The 15344-nt window shown below is 35.9% G+C and overlaps 1 long non-coding RNA gene across 2 annotated transcripts in view; it reads right to left on the minus strand.

The window, feature by feature from the left end:
* The window catches only part of LOC141375118 (uncharacterized), a 130368-nt gene that overhangs the window by 1772 nt on the left and 113252 nt on the right, over positions 1-15344 (minus strand). Inside the window, exons 2-3 of one of the 2 annotated variants that reach the window (XR_012382632.1) lie at positions 5405-5515; positions 3418-4757 (exon numbers count right to left, since the gene is read on the minus strand). This is a non-coding gene — a long non-coding RNA (uncharacterized lncRNA). Of the gene's footprint in view, positions 1-3417; positions 4758-5404; positions 5516-15344 lie in introns of those variants that run through there. The other variant, XR_012382631.1, reaches the window with a different exon arrangement.

The raw sequence follows: 15344 nt of genomic DNA on the forward strand, positions 1-15344 counted from the left end.
AAAATAGCTTCTCGTGACATCTTTATAGATAGACTGTGACAGGTCTCTTTGAGGATTTTTTTTTTTTTTTTTTTTGCGATTGTGTTTTCTGATATCTCAGTCTGTTTGTTTTGTGGCAGAGGCGGGGACGTTCTCTCCTGAGAGGAATAGGAGATGGAGAGTGTTGACAGCGGTGCAGGCCGGAGGGTGGAAGGGTTGACAGTGGAGTGCGTGCCTGACCAGACTCTCCTAGACCAGACTCTGGGGGAGAAGGAGTGAGAACCAGGCCAGGCTGTCAGAGCTGGATCAGTAGGCTGGTCGGCCACGTCACAGTTAGTTTATCCCCTAAACCTCCGCTGGGGGAGAGGCGGCGCTCCTCTGGTGCTGTAGAGATTCTCACCACTGAGCTCCAGAGTATTTAAATGCAGACATAAACACACAGTATAAACCACATACACACAACGACCGCAGACAAACGCAAACAATCTGTGCGTCCTGCTCCCCTTTTGGCAGATGTAATGTATACAAATCTTGACTGCATCACACAAACTAGCACTCAAAGTCACACGAAGACAAACAATGATTCATACATTCCACACATTTTCAAGCGCTTTTTCTTTCTCTATATCCCAAATCCTGTTTCTGTTTACAAGGAGTTATTTGATTGGGTTTTAGTGATTTAATATTATATATGTATATAACATTATGTTTTATGATTTAGTATATATATATATATATATATATATATATATATATATATATACACACACACACACACACACACACACACACACACACACACACACACACACACACACACACTACCTGACAAAAGTATTGTTGTTGATCCCAGTTGTGAGAGCAACAATTAATAACGTGACATCTACAGTTGTTGATCATTTGGAAAATTGTCAGAAGGTAGATTTTTTGAACTGCATCCCAGTCATCACAAATACTGCAGAAGTCTTATTAAAACCCGCATGGACCCAAGATTCTCACAGAAATCAGTCATGTTTGGTGAGGGAAAAATTATGGTTTGGGGTTGCATTCAGTATTGGTGAGTGTGAGAGATCTGCATAGTGGATGGCAACATGAACCTGAGGTATGAAGACATTTGTGCTGCCCATATTACATAGGAGAGGGCAAATTCTTCAGTGCGCCTTCTCATACTTCAGCCTTCAAATCAAAATTCCTGAAAGCAAAGAAGGTCAAGGTGTTCCAGGGTTGGCCAGCCCAGCCACCAAAAACAAACATTATTGAGCATGTCCGGTGTAAGACGAAGGAGGAGGCACTAAAGATGAATCCAGAGAATCTTGATGAACTCTAGGAGTCCTGCAAGAACACTTCTTTTGCCATTCCAGATGACTTTATTAATGTTATTTGCAGAGACAAGCTCATGGGAGTCATACACAATATTAATTCTTTATCCACTGCACCATGACTTTATATTCTATACTCTACATTAATTCTGTTAAGTGCCAAGAGTTTTGTCTAAGCAAAGTCAGACCTTACTGTCTTAATGAAATAATTAAGATCAAGGCATGATCATATTTTATTTTGGTAAAATAAGCGTATCTTGAAGCCTTTGCCTCAGCCACTTCTGATACCAAATGATCAACTGGAAGTCAAGTTATTATTTGTTGTTTGTAAAACTTGGATAGGCGATAAGACTTTTGTCAGGTATACATTTAAAGTCAGAATTATTAGCCACCCTTTTTTCTTTTTTTTTATATTTCCCAAATGATGTTTCACAGAGCAAAGACATTTTCACAGTATGTCTGTTAATATTTTTTCTTCTGAAAGTCTTATTTGTTTTATTTCAGCTATAAAAGCAGTTTTTAATTTTTAAAATTTTAAAACATTTTAAGGTCAATATCATTAGCCCCTATAAGCTTTATTTTTTCGATAGTCTAAAGAACAAACCATCGTTATACAATAACTTGCCTAATTACTCTAACCTGCCTAGTTAACCTAATTAACTTCGTTAAGCCTTTAAATGTCACTTTAAGCTGTATAGAAGTGTCATGAAAAATATCTAGTAAAATATTATTTACTGTCATCATGGCAAAGAATGAGAAATGAGTTATTAAAACTGTTTAGAAAGACATTGAAAAAATCTTTTCCCCATTAAACAGAAATTGGGGGAAAATGAAGGCTAATAATTCTGGTTTTAAGTGAATATAATAAATTAATAAATAATTGTATTTTTTTATTTCGGAAATTGTGTTAATCAAATGAAAGCAAAAGTATACTTTTTATGTTTATACAGGGCACGAAATTGCAACCATTTTGATCGCATATGCGCCCGAAATTTTATCTATGCGACCTTGAAATATATTTAGGAGCATTTCTGCGAGTGCTTAAAATTGTAGTGTGCGACCAATTTTTACTGCAAAATGTTCAGCACATGCGCGGATTCGGGAGACATTCACGCAGAATGCATCTCTAAGCTCTTTGTCTGCACTTGAAACACGAAACGCAGCGCTCGGGAATGGTTTAAAACAGTTGTCATGTCAACTTGCTGCAGTAAACAAATCCAAGGCTGTAATGCTTGCCCCGCCTTCGCGCTCTTCTTATTGGCCCACTGCTCTAGCACTGAACGCGAATGATTGGTTAATATCAGCTGTCAATCACTCAGCGCCTTCTGGCTTCGGATGACAGAGAGAGCTACTACAGCGAAACATTGTAAAGCGCTGAAGATGAGAATGAAGATAACATAACACTTGACAGATTTTGTTTTAGAAACCATGGCATCTACAGTTACAAATAATGACACATCTTACTAGTTATACTGTTAACACGTTAATTCAAGCAGTGCGTGCAGGGCCGTGTATGCTTTGGTCACTCAGTTATGTTATAAAAATCTATTTTCTTGTGATAACGGGATTTTGTTGAGACATATTTTCCTATTGCTTGCATATAACGTTATATATGATTTTTTTTGCTTGTTAGTTTGATTAGTGTTGATTTCAAATACAACCAATATGTTTGTATAAAACTTGTAGTAACGGTGCTCATAATTGGTGGGTGCGACTAAATTTTGGCTGATGCGCCTAAATTTTTAAAGTTAGGAGCACCGGTGCTAATTTCCAGCCCTGTTATATAATTTATTTATGTACTTTTTGCTCATTTATTCTCTATAAGATACCCCAAAAATCAAAAGGTACATATTGACCTTATTTGGATCAATTATGATAATGAACTGTACTCTGAAGACTCTCAAAGAAAACTAGTTTTAACAAACAAAGTAGCCGCCTTTTTAATGGTAGAAGTTTTTATTTTATTTGGAGGGAGTACTCCAGGCATCAGAGTAACTTAAACTTTTTGTTTGTTTTTCCTGAGATTTGTTGTGGATTATGAATTTTGACAAAAGAGACTGATAGAAATGTACTGTGATGTATGTTTAAGCTATAACTACAAAGAAAACAGCCAGGAATTAAGCTTAACCTCTGCATGAACAGGTGATGTTTAATAAAGTGTATTTCTTTTAATCAAGAAAAAAAAAATGACAATTGAGCTCAGTGATATTACATGATTCTGCAGTCTACATGTGTTTGTTGAAATGTACATACAAATGCTGAGGGTGGACCCCGTAAGTCAGTCTGTTTTGTGTTCTGATTGGCCTTTTGTCCACCAAGGCTTTACACGCATGGAATTTACGTGAGATGGAGGAAACATTGGTGTCTGAGGCTTAAAGCAAGCCTATTTCAATATACTGCACATATCCCTAATTATTTAACCATGCATATGCCCATATTTCCTATATAAGGCATATTTAATTCCTTTCATAAAAATAACTAATAAATAAATAAAATAAACAATTATGAATCCAGCATATGCCAGAGAAGTTTGCGGTTCATTCCGCTGTGGCGAACCACACTAAGGCAAAAGAAAATGAATGAATTATGAATCCATTATTACAAAACAAAAAAATCAATAATGGAAATATAGACACATAATTTACTCTGGAAAAAAATATTGATATAACGGATTATCATCTGTTGTTTTTTCATAGTTCAGTAGTCAAATTTTAATTTTTGCCAAATTCCACAACCTTGTTATGCAGTGCAGACTGGATGCTTTAATTCTGTCTGTTCCCCACATCACAGGGGGGAAAATCACAAAGCGTTGCATATACAGATATACAACAGTTTGTCAATTGACAATCACATTTGCATAACATTACTTTCAAGCATGTAGTTGTAAGTTAAAGTAAAACCAAACAGCATGCATCTCTGGTTAACACACTTACAGCAAAGTGAATCCCAATTACTAAGAGATAAGAATTATGCACCACTTTCCCAACAGTAACTTACCACATTTTTGTTCTGTCACAATAAATGATGATCTTTTAGGAATATGGGGTTGTTTTGAGGAGAATGTTTCTGTTAAATCATGTATTAACACGTGGCAGACATATTCTTCATCTCACTGGAAGGAAACAGCACTGAGGCCTTTGCAAAAAAAGAGCAATTACAGCTATTAAGAAAGCTAAGCATGCCAATGTGCCATAATTCAACTTCCACTTCTACATTTTTCAAGAACATAAATCTCAAGCTTAAATGAAAAACATCTCATTTTCGCTCAGTGCCAAAGACTCTTGAGAGACAACTCCTTAATCAAAATATTGCTCTTCCTTTCTTCTTTCATTTGTGTAGCCCTCTCCTCCTCTGGGCATCTCTTCATGTTGATGCTGTTGGTCTTTACCTCTCTTTCATTCTCTGATCACTTCTCATGCTTATTTGATATTCCAAAAATCGAGAGCTCACAACATCAATCTTTTTTCATATTAATGTAAAAAAAAAAAAGAGCAGGCCTGGTTGGACACAAATGCACTTCAGAAAAGACTTGGTATAGACTGACACAGCAAAATGATTTCACACAAAGAGGGCACTGCACAAATGACCCAATCACCTCTTTCAACAGTAGTAATATTCAGTAGTGCATTCAAGACATTTCTGAAACTAAAATGCTAAACATTCAGTTTTAAAATATGTGTGTTTAAGTTAAACCAACCCAGGCTCATTCTAATTATGTACCCCTATAAACATTTCTGGAGAGAGCATAATACATCCCAGGAGGTATGTTTTTTTTAAGTTTTTGTTTTGGTGATTCCGCCAGAGGCCGCTTTGTATGCTTTTTAGGATCTCAAACTTCTCTTGCAAGTACCAATCATGCTTTTTGTTTTCGTGTAAATCCACCAGAGGCCACTGTCGACTGACTGACTGACTGAATGACCAACAGGTCGATCCCCTCACCCTCCCCCTTCCACAAACCCAACCAATAGTGTTTTAAAAAGCATCGATTGACACGCCCAGTCCCTTCTCTAAACCCAACCGATAGTTTTAAAAAGCAATCCAGCAAAAGAAAAGCCCTGACAGCAGCTTAACTTTTACCACATTTTCAGATTTTACCACATTCTTACCCTGTTTTTTGTCTTTTCCATATTCTGGAACCATTCTTCGCTTGGCTCGAACCCTGTTGGTTGGTTCCCCTCTGCATCTCAAGTCTGCTGACGTACGAGCTACCGGAAAACCTGTTAACAGCGGAAAAGAAGTGCATACAGAGGTAAGCGGTCAGCTGGTAGGCACGAAAAGGAACAGCATCATACCGCTCTGGATACATAATTTGCAATCTCCAGAAACGTATATAGGGCTACGTTTTCAGATTGAGCATATGTTGCGTAAAACAGATTCAAAATATCATTTCATTACACCACGTCATCACAATTAACCTAAAACAACGCCAAATATATCAACCCAAACAAACAAACAAAAAACACATTTGAAATGCTCACATTAAATACATATTTTATGTTTTAAATATTTTATAATACATCTGAACTGATCAAATTATTTTATTATCAATAAAATTAAATAAATTAAATTAAAATATATACAGTGTTTATTGTCAATAAACAAATAAATAAATGTATATAATTTGATTTATACATAGAAACACTTTACAAAATGTCTGTACATTTTTTAGTTTTCTATATTTCGTGATACATTTTTTTTTTCTTCATTTATTCAATCATTAAAAATATATATGCATTTTATTCGAATTGTATTTTGGGGCCTTGATCTTTGTCTAACATTTTTTTGAAAAGTTTTAATGATTTTTTTTGTTTGTTTGTTTGTTTTGAAGAAGTTTTTGTGGTACATAATTGTACAAAAATAAGCTTTTTATGTCGTTTTACAGACCTAATTTCTATTATTATTTCTTAAACAATAAACTATTAAAATATCAATAAAAATCATTTTTTTAAACTGCACAGTTGAACTTTTATCCTAAAAGTCGACAGAGCAGAATTCTGATAAAAGGTCTCATTATGCAATTCATAACTGTAAATGAAAAAATAAATCTATATATATATTCAAAAAAAAAAATCATGCATCATGAAATAAAGAACCTGTTAATAAATGGGTTTTTAAAACAGTATACAATAAATAAATTAATAAATTAACAAATAAATAAACAAACACATATATAACAATGTTTTAATAAATACATATATACATGGATAAATGCATACAACATGGATGCATGCATACATAAACATGTTTTATAATAATTTAACAAGCACACACTCATGCACACACACATACTTTTTTGACTTCATATGCTCTAATTTGCTCTCTGTACTTCTTTACGTCTCACTGATAAAGCAAGATAGCAAGTGTGCTTTCACATGTGAATCCTGCTAAATTACAGTAAAACCAGCAGACTGACTTTACCAGTAAATACAGCAATGTGTTTTCACACAAGCAACAGTTTTCCATCTTTTTTTTTTTATGACACCTTTCATATAAAGTATCAGCACGAAAATGCCAGTACGCTCTGTCATGTCAATCCATAAGGAAATTGAATTTAAAAGCTGTGCAGTTTTCTTTATCCAGTCAGAAGCACTTCGGTTTTACTTTCTGTCAAACCTGATAACATTTTTTTTGGAAAACTTCTGAGTGACAGGCATAAGGAGAAGATCACACAGGACATGTTTTCACTGTTAAAGATGCAAGTCACATAAAGCAATGGTATGCAATAGTAGTACAAAATAGAAAGTGCAAAGCTGCATCACTGGTGAATGGGAAAGAAGAAAGAGTATTTATTGTTAGAAAGAGTCAGATTTTTGTCTAGAGTAGGGGTGCCTAAACTTATATAGTAACACTTTACAATAAGCTTCATTAGGTAATGCCTTTACTAACATGAACTAATGATGAACAACACTTGTACAGCATTTAATAGTCATAATCGAACATTTACATTAGTTAATGCACTATGAGACAACATAAACTAAGAATGAACAACTGTATTATATATATATATATATATATATATATATATATATATATATATATATATATATATATATATATATATATATAGAGAGAGAGAGAGAGAGAGAGAGAGAGAGAGAGAGAGAGAGAGAGAGAGAGAGAGAGAGATGTATAAAGGGCCAAAAACCAAACTGATTAAAGGCTGTGGGTTGAAGTTAAACATACCATATCTTACTACATTAAATTTGCCATGAGTAATTTCCTAATGTACTTTTGTTTTATATAAAAATAACATTGCTTTAAAACATATTAAATAATAATGCAGAAGAATTTTTAACATTTTGTAATGAACTTATTATTGTAAAAACATAAACCATCCCACTTTTAACACAATGAAGATCAATCCTGAATACACTCGTCGAGCTGCTTTGCCTTGATTTGCTCGCTGATGTCTTGTGCATTGTCCTCTATTTGTCAAGTAACATTATTTACATTTTAAAAGTCTGATTCATGTACAACATTTGTATGAAATATTTAATGTTAGTTGGCTTTTTTTGTAGCTCAATTAAACTTAGAAACAAAAGCTAACATTAAATTTGAAATGATGATCTCTCAGGCATTTGCATCAACCAACTCCCCATCATTCTCCCTTTCTTTTCAGATGGGATGGTGGGCCAAACCAAAGGTTACCATGGTCTAACTTTGGCCCATGGGCTCTACTTTGGTAACCTCTGGTCTAGAGCATGTTTAAGAGGGAAACAAATATAATAAAATAAACAGAATATAATAAATTAAATAATAGCAGTAGATTAAACTGATTTAACAGTGCTTTTTTAAAGGTCTAGTTCAACAATGTTTTTTTTATTTATCAATAAAGACTGCATGTGTGAAACACAATGAATTGTTGGTACAGTTGTCATATCGTGTGAATATTCTCTTTAGATGACTACAAGTGGCCGATGGTAAATATAGTTGCCTTGGGAAATGTCCTAATTTATTTAATAATATTTTAAAATAACTAGAAAACATTGCTTTATATGGACTAGGACAGCATGGTTTATTTTACATTACCAATGAACTTATAAGAGTAACAACAATCTCATTTATGACACAACAGAGTTACACTAATTTTTGCCTTGATTTGCTCACCGATGTCTTCTGCATTGTCCTCTATCTGTCGAGTGTCATTATTTATATTTTTAAAAATCTGATTCATTTACAACAATAAATTGAAACATTTTATTTCAGTTCCTTTTTTTGTAGCTCAGCAATAAAACAAACAATCAAACCAAAAAGGTAACATAAAATTAGGAATGACAATCTCTTTTAAAGGCATTCGCCCCAACCCTCTCAATCCCTCTTACTCTCTTCTCAGATGGGATGGTGGGCCAAATCAAAGGTTACAATGAGCCAACTTTGGCCCGTAGGCCCTACTTTGGGCATCTCTGCCTTACTGGATTGTGTTAAGATAAATAAATACATGTATGCATGTGTAACTGAAAGAGTTTTTCCAAGTGGAGTGAATCCAAATGCAGATTCATTCAACAGAATGGTCAGGCAGGCAACGGTCAACACAGGAGCATTCGGGTTCATACAGATAATCCAGAAGTCATCGTGGATGAAGGGACAAATGGTCAAAACCGGAGAACAGTAAGATAAACAAGAAACAAGGCTAGGAATAGATTACATTAAACATGACAAGAATCGAAGAACATGGCTAGACATAAATTAAATGTAAAGTTCATTTGACAAACAAAACAAACAAATATCACTCAGCAATGTGTGTAAGCAAATGGGGTGTAATAGTCTGTGTAATGAGTCCTTAAGCAGCTTCAGCTTTGTTTGCAATCAAATGGGATCAGGAACTGGCGTGTATTTGCGGTGCATGCTGTGATTTGTAGTTCATTTGGTGTCAGAGTTGTAGAGTAGTTCTCCAGCGATATGCAGTAGCTAGAAGGCTGGTGACTGTAACAGCATTGCTGTATGATATGGTATGATATGAGCTATTATTTGATTTATGACATTATATGATATGATGTGACATGATATGATGTGACATGATGATATTACAAAAACTCCATTTGCGCCCCTCAATCTGAATGACTTCTAATTCACATGAACATTTAAATATCTTTTCTTGAGCAAACAATGATGGAAATCATCTGCCTAGACTTGATTTGTTACTGAATTGATGTTTTAGTGATGCAAGAAAAAAACTAGAGTGACATTTCCTTGTGAGAATGTTGCTTTATTAATTTCCAAAACCTTGTACTTGTACTGTGATAAACCTTTGACTTCATGTGTGTGACCTTCAAAAGTCAATGTTGCCGAATACTACCCTGTAGCCATTATCTATAATTTAAAGGCATCAAAATCCCTTAAAGCATTTTTTTATCAAAAAAAAAAAAAAAAAAAAGACAGACAGCTATCGTTCCGGGTGTTACTAAAACAAGTGTTGAGATCGCTCTTTCACAGGCCCCTCCAAGAGTGCTTTGCGTCAGCACTTAAACCGAGATGTCTTTGTGATCAGCAGTAATTCTGATAGCGAAGGAACCTTGCTGGCTGTATTTCAATATGCAAAGTCCTTGTCAAACAAGCCAGGATTGAGAGGCGACCAATTACAGCGACAGCACGAGAGAGATGTTTATCAGCTCACAGACTTAGTTCATCTCCATGGCCATGGAAGTGCTTTATTGATTGGCTATTGGGTAGCTAATAACATAGGTTATCTACATGCAGCAAGAGACAAGCACTGCTCTCTCTGAAGCAGCTGGATGAGGATTTGATATGGTCCTCTGTCCACCTTGGCGAAAAGAGGAAGGTTGCTGTGCTCAGGGGGATGGGGAAGGATTGGGTGTGCACAACCAACATAATCATTGACTGCATCTGGCTCGGAATTTTTATTCCTGTGGAAATTAGGTTTTGTTGGGCAATGCCTTCTACTGTTGTGAAAATGCTGTAACGAAAGTGCGAAGTGCATTTTGAGCAAAATTCGCTTGTGTTGTAGGCTTATTCCAGGATACGTTCCAATTGTTTTCTCTAAATCAATCAATTGGATGTTGGAGCACAGCTCAGCGGCTGTTCTGCTGCATGTATGTTAGCATGTTTATGTGGAGTGTCACTCACAGGTCATGCATGCTCACTTGGGCTGAACACGGTCATGAACATGTCAAACCCGCATGTGCCAGTTTGTGAGACTTGTCTGTGGACTGTGTGTGTGTGTATATGTGTGTGTCCACGCATTAATCACAGTGACAGAACTACCCACGTCCTCTACCGGGCTATAGTCTCTTGAGAAATTTCTGTGACCTCTAGTACACACACACATACACACACACACACACACACACTTGTCCTCTTGAAACAACACACATTTCTTTATTAACTAGCTCAATCTGCTTTTCCGTTTCTGTGTTTTCTAATGTACTATAAAAGAAGAGGAAAAATAATCAGATTAATGATCAGAATTGAGCATCACTTCCTTAGTTGGTTGCTTTTTACAGGCAAAATTGAAGTAGGTTCAAAAACGGGGGATTACTGAACCGAAGTCCAAGGTTTCTGCAATACTCTTGGGAAGAACCACGTCTCAGCACAAGATTACATTTCAGTCCAGGCTCACGTCAAACCATGCCAGGCGGGACAGGAAATTGTGTCCCTGTCACTGGGACGCTGGAGAAAAATGTAAATACCCTTCCCCGGAAAGGACACCTCATATGCACCCTGGGGTCCCATCCATAGCCCCCCACCTCAGGGTGTCCATCTTGTGTCAAAGCTGCCTTTTTAATACCACACTTATATTGTCTTCTTTTTTTTCTCTTCCACCAGCAGGCGTCCTATTCAGTTAACTGAAGGAATCTACTTTTGCTTATGTGGTTTGGAAAGGCACAGTTAAAAAAAAGAAGAGGAAAAAGCTGAAACTGAGAGAGAGAGAGAGAGAGAGAGAGAGAGAGAGAGAGAGAGAGAGAGAGAGAGAGGGAAAGATGGAGCTGTGACTGAAAGGCTGAGAGTATGAAGGCATGTGTTTAAATCCCCCGGAGAGTAAATACACATAGCAATTACCATGTAAAAACAATGAAAACGGGAGCTGCCTGTAAAAGCGGGCCTTGCGGAGGAAATGTCACTTTCTTAAAGCACACCTCTCTGTCAGTTGCATTTATATGCACAGGTGAAGCTAAAATAAACAGCTGTCCTGAAAAGAGAAAACTCCCCTTATCATGGAATTTCCTCCAAGTGCCCTGGTGCTTGCTCTAGAAGCTTTAAATGTCTCCTTACACCTCCGAGAAATAGTGTGAAAGAGAAAATAAACACCTGTACAAGAGGATCATCCAGCATCAACTTCACCTTCATTTGGCCACTGTGCAATTACTGGCATGTCTGGAGGTCTATATGCACTTTAAACTGTCCTCTACAGTGTAAAAACAGTGATTTACTTTACTGTAGGATGTGTGAATTTTATATTTTTTCCCCTATATACTAAAAAAAATGAATGCAACAAAAATACCACTTATATTCCTTTATAACGTTTTCTGCATTGATAATAAATTACTTTTCTATGATATGATATGATATGATATGATATATGATATATGACATGATAAACACCTGTACAAGAGGATCATTCTGCATCAACTTGACCTTCATTTGGCCACTGTGCAGTAACTGACTTGTCAGTGGGTCTATGTGTACTGTAAACTGTCATCTGCAGTGTAAAAACAGTGATTTACTGTACTGTAGGTCTTGTGATTCATTTGGCCATGATGGAAACTGAGAATTTTTTTTTCCTATATACTAAAACAGGAACACAATAAAAATGCTTCTTAAATTCCATTATAACATTTCCTGCGCTGCTATTACTTTTTTCTATTTCTCCTTTAAATACTGAAACTACCAGAATTTTGTTTTGTTAACTACCAGAATTACTAATGACAATTCATTTGACCATTCATAAAAGACTACCAATTTTTTTCATGTCATATTTACATGTGAAGCTTATTTTAATATTTTAGAATTAATAATTGAATGTCTGTCATCGTATTTTATAAAGTCTTTATTATAGTTCTGTAATAGGTTAATACAGTATACCACAAACAAACAGTGTTCTGTCAATTTGTCCTACCTTATCAGATTGTCTTAACTCCCATTCAAAAAGTAGGTAGCACATTTTGATGCTGAATATGGTACCCATCAGATTTTGCTACCAGTGTAAGTTTTAATGTGGAGTAGTGTGATATGAAGCTGTAATATCGACCTACCTAATCCCTAACCCAGACCTCAGAACCATTCAAATACAGTGTAGGTAGCAAAATCTGATGGGTAGGATAAAATATCAGGACACCGGCAAGAGAAGAACAATGTTGTAGTTGCTTTTTTTTTTTTTTTTATTCGAACAAAGTTTTATTATAAAATACAATTTAGTAACAGTCAAAATGACTGCCTGCTTAGTTAAAACAGTAACATTAAAACACTAATGAAACCATTAACAAAGCAAATTCATTATTAGGAAAATAATTTCCTAAATTTTCATCCATTTCCATTCTCATTTTAACAATTTTTTAGAAAATGGTCCAAGATATACTCTTTATCATGTATTGTTTTATGGTAGAATAGGTCAGGGGTTCTCAATGTCTACCTCAAAAGGTCCAAATGTGAATTTTTTTATTAAGGACAAAGGTCCGGAACAATCAATATAACTTAACTTGTTTTTAATCAACATCCATAACATCCTCCACAAGTCAACGCTATTTTTTTTCTTTAATAAAATGGCATTTACATTCAAAACACATTAAATACAATGAAAATGATATTTTCACTGATATAAGTGTTTGTTTGTACAAAACACAACAAAAGGTAGGCCAAAAAAAAAAAAAAAAAAGTTTCTGGATGCAGCCGTTATGATGCAAGCTGAGACTGCATATCTCAGAAATGCAATGTCAGACACAATGCACTCATTAAAAGTAGTGATGGCACTGTGAAGGATAGAGCTAGGAGTGGGCATTAAAAAGCATTACATGCAGCTCAGATTACAACTGCACCAGGTCTGCATCTTCTCTCCAAAAAAGGTAAAAAAAATACAAAAGGTGTCAAATGAAAACTTTAGGTGTTTTGAGTTCCCTATATCTGTATTTTGTGGATACTGGCATTCAAAATGTCTGTGTTTCCTTTCATAGTGGCGTTTCACATGTCCACTCTTTGCAATTTCAATTGTCTCATTACAAATCAAGCAGTCTATTCTCTTCCTCAAGTTTTCTTTTCTGTCAGACCATGGTATAGGTGATGGGTTTAATCTGCAGTGGGATATCAGAATTTCCAACACCACATGTAGTTTATTTGGAAGTAAACTAGTCGTCCCCAGGTAAACACTCCCCCACAGGTGTAATCGGAGCCCACTTTTGACTGAGATGCTTCCATGGCTGGACGGGGGGACCATTTATCAATGCAAACGTAATAACATCTATTTGAATCTAACTAAAAATCAATATTTCATTACCAAATTGTTAGTGAGAATGAAGAGGGATGGCGGAAGTCAGGGTAGGCGCATAAGGAGGGAGGCGTCAGAAGGTTCGATGGGAAGACGAGATGATTCATGGGACCATCATAGGAGCAGAGGAAAGGGGAGGGGTGATGGAGGACGAGTGGAGGGGGGAAAACTTTGAGAGGGCCTACTCCCCTATGACCTTGGCGGAGAGGGAAAAATATATAGAAGAAAATGAAAGCAACTGTCAACTCCCCACTGGCCAGGATCAGCCCATAAATCATAGCCAGAAAGATGAGGAGCGGGGTGGAGATGGGTGGGAGTGGGAGGGAACGGGGCAAATCTCACACCTACACAGTTCTCAATATGCATACCACCGGAAGAGCTTTTGAGGATCTGTTGGAGTACTTGTGCATGTGATATACTGTGTACTGGGTTTGTTTTGCGTAGCTGGAAGGGTGAGAATGAGCTCGGATGGTTCTGTCCGTGCGCTAGAGGCATCTTTAACCCTCTGCTCCGTTGATTGAGAGTGACAGGACTGAGGGCTGCGCATTACACAGGCAGCGAGATCTGATGCAACCGTGTACTGCTTAATCAATGGATCATTGAGGGGATTGATTCCAGCCAACAGATGTACTCAAAGTTGTATATGGACTGTGTTGCTACATCTTGCATCACATTTTTGTCCAGCCCCCTAAGAGCTGGAGATTTATCATTTGAAGTCTAAGCTGTTGTGTCCAGTCTAGTCTATTTGCATTGCGCACTACTGCATTAGCGTTTTTAGAGGAAGCTAAGGGTTGTGGTGGATTTCAGACAAGGCTAAAGTACACACATCCTTTACTACAGTAGAAGTACAGATAGTTTAAAACGACTCTGGTAAAAGTTGAAGTACTGATTACACTTTTGTACTCGAGTAAAAGTAATGAAGTATGGCCTCAAAAATGTACTTACTTTAAGTAAAAAGTATCCATTACTACTTTCTGTTTTAGTTTCATGCTGGCAACTAGATCTCACATCATATCATTGCATTTATACAAAATAACATCCATTTCTGGTTTTGATGTAAAAATTGATGCTAATTTTTAACAGGAAAGTAGCCAAGCAACATCACATTCTGCTATATTGCAAAACAACACTGCTCAAAAATCTGCGTAGTAGATCAAGAACAACAACTGCCATTAACGTCCATTCATACACTCTAAAAAAAGAGAGGCCTATATCTTTACAAATAATAAACATCTTCAGTTAACACTTAATTTTTTTTCCCCAAAACATTTTTTTAATGTAGTAATGTAATAATATATTTTCTATTTTGGCCATTTAGCTAAAACTGCTTCATTATCTTCAAAACTAAAATCGAAGTGTGCCATGATTTCAGTGTTTCTTTGTTTTTTTAGAGTACTGTGGATATTATCTTTCATGGACATAGTCATTAATGCTGTTAATACATTTATTCTATGCAAAACTAATAATAATAATAATAAACAATAATAATAATAACATAAAGAGGCGCATAACATACAGCTTCCAAAACTTTTTGCATTAACTTTTTTTTTTACGTGATAAATTCCTGAAGCTTTTCATTATATTTTATTCATTAATCACCCAGTGTGAAT

This window comes from Danio rerio, chromosome 7 (assembly GCF_049306965.1).
Source record: "Danio rerio strain Tuebingen ecotype United States chromosome 7, GRCz12tu, whole genome shotgun sequence".
NCBI classification, from domain to species: Eukaryota; Metazoa; Chordata; class Actinopteri; order Cypriniformes; family Danionidae; genus Danio; species Danio rerio.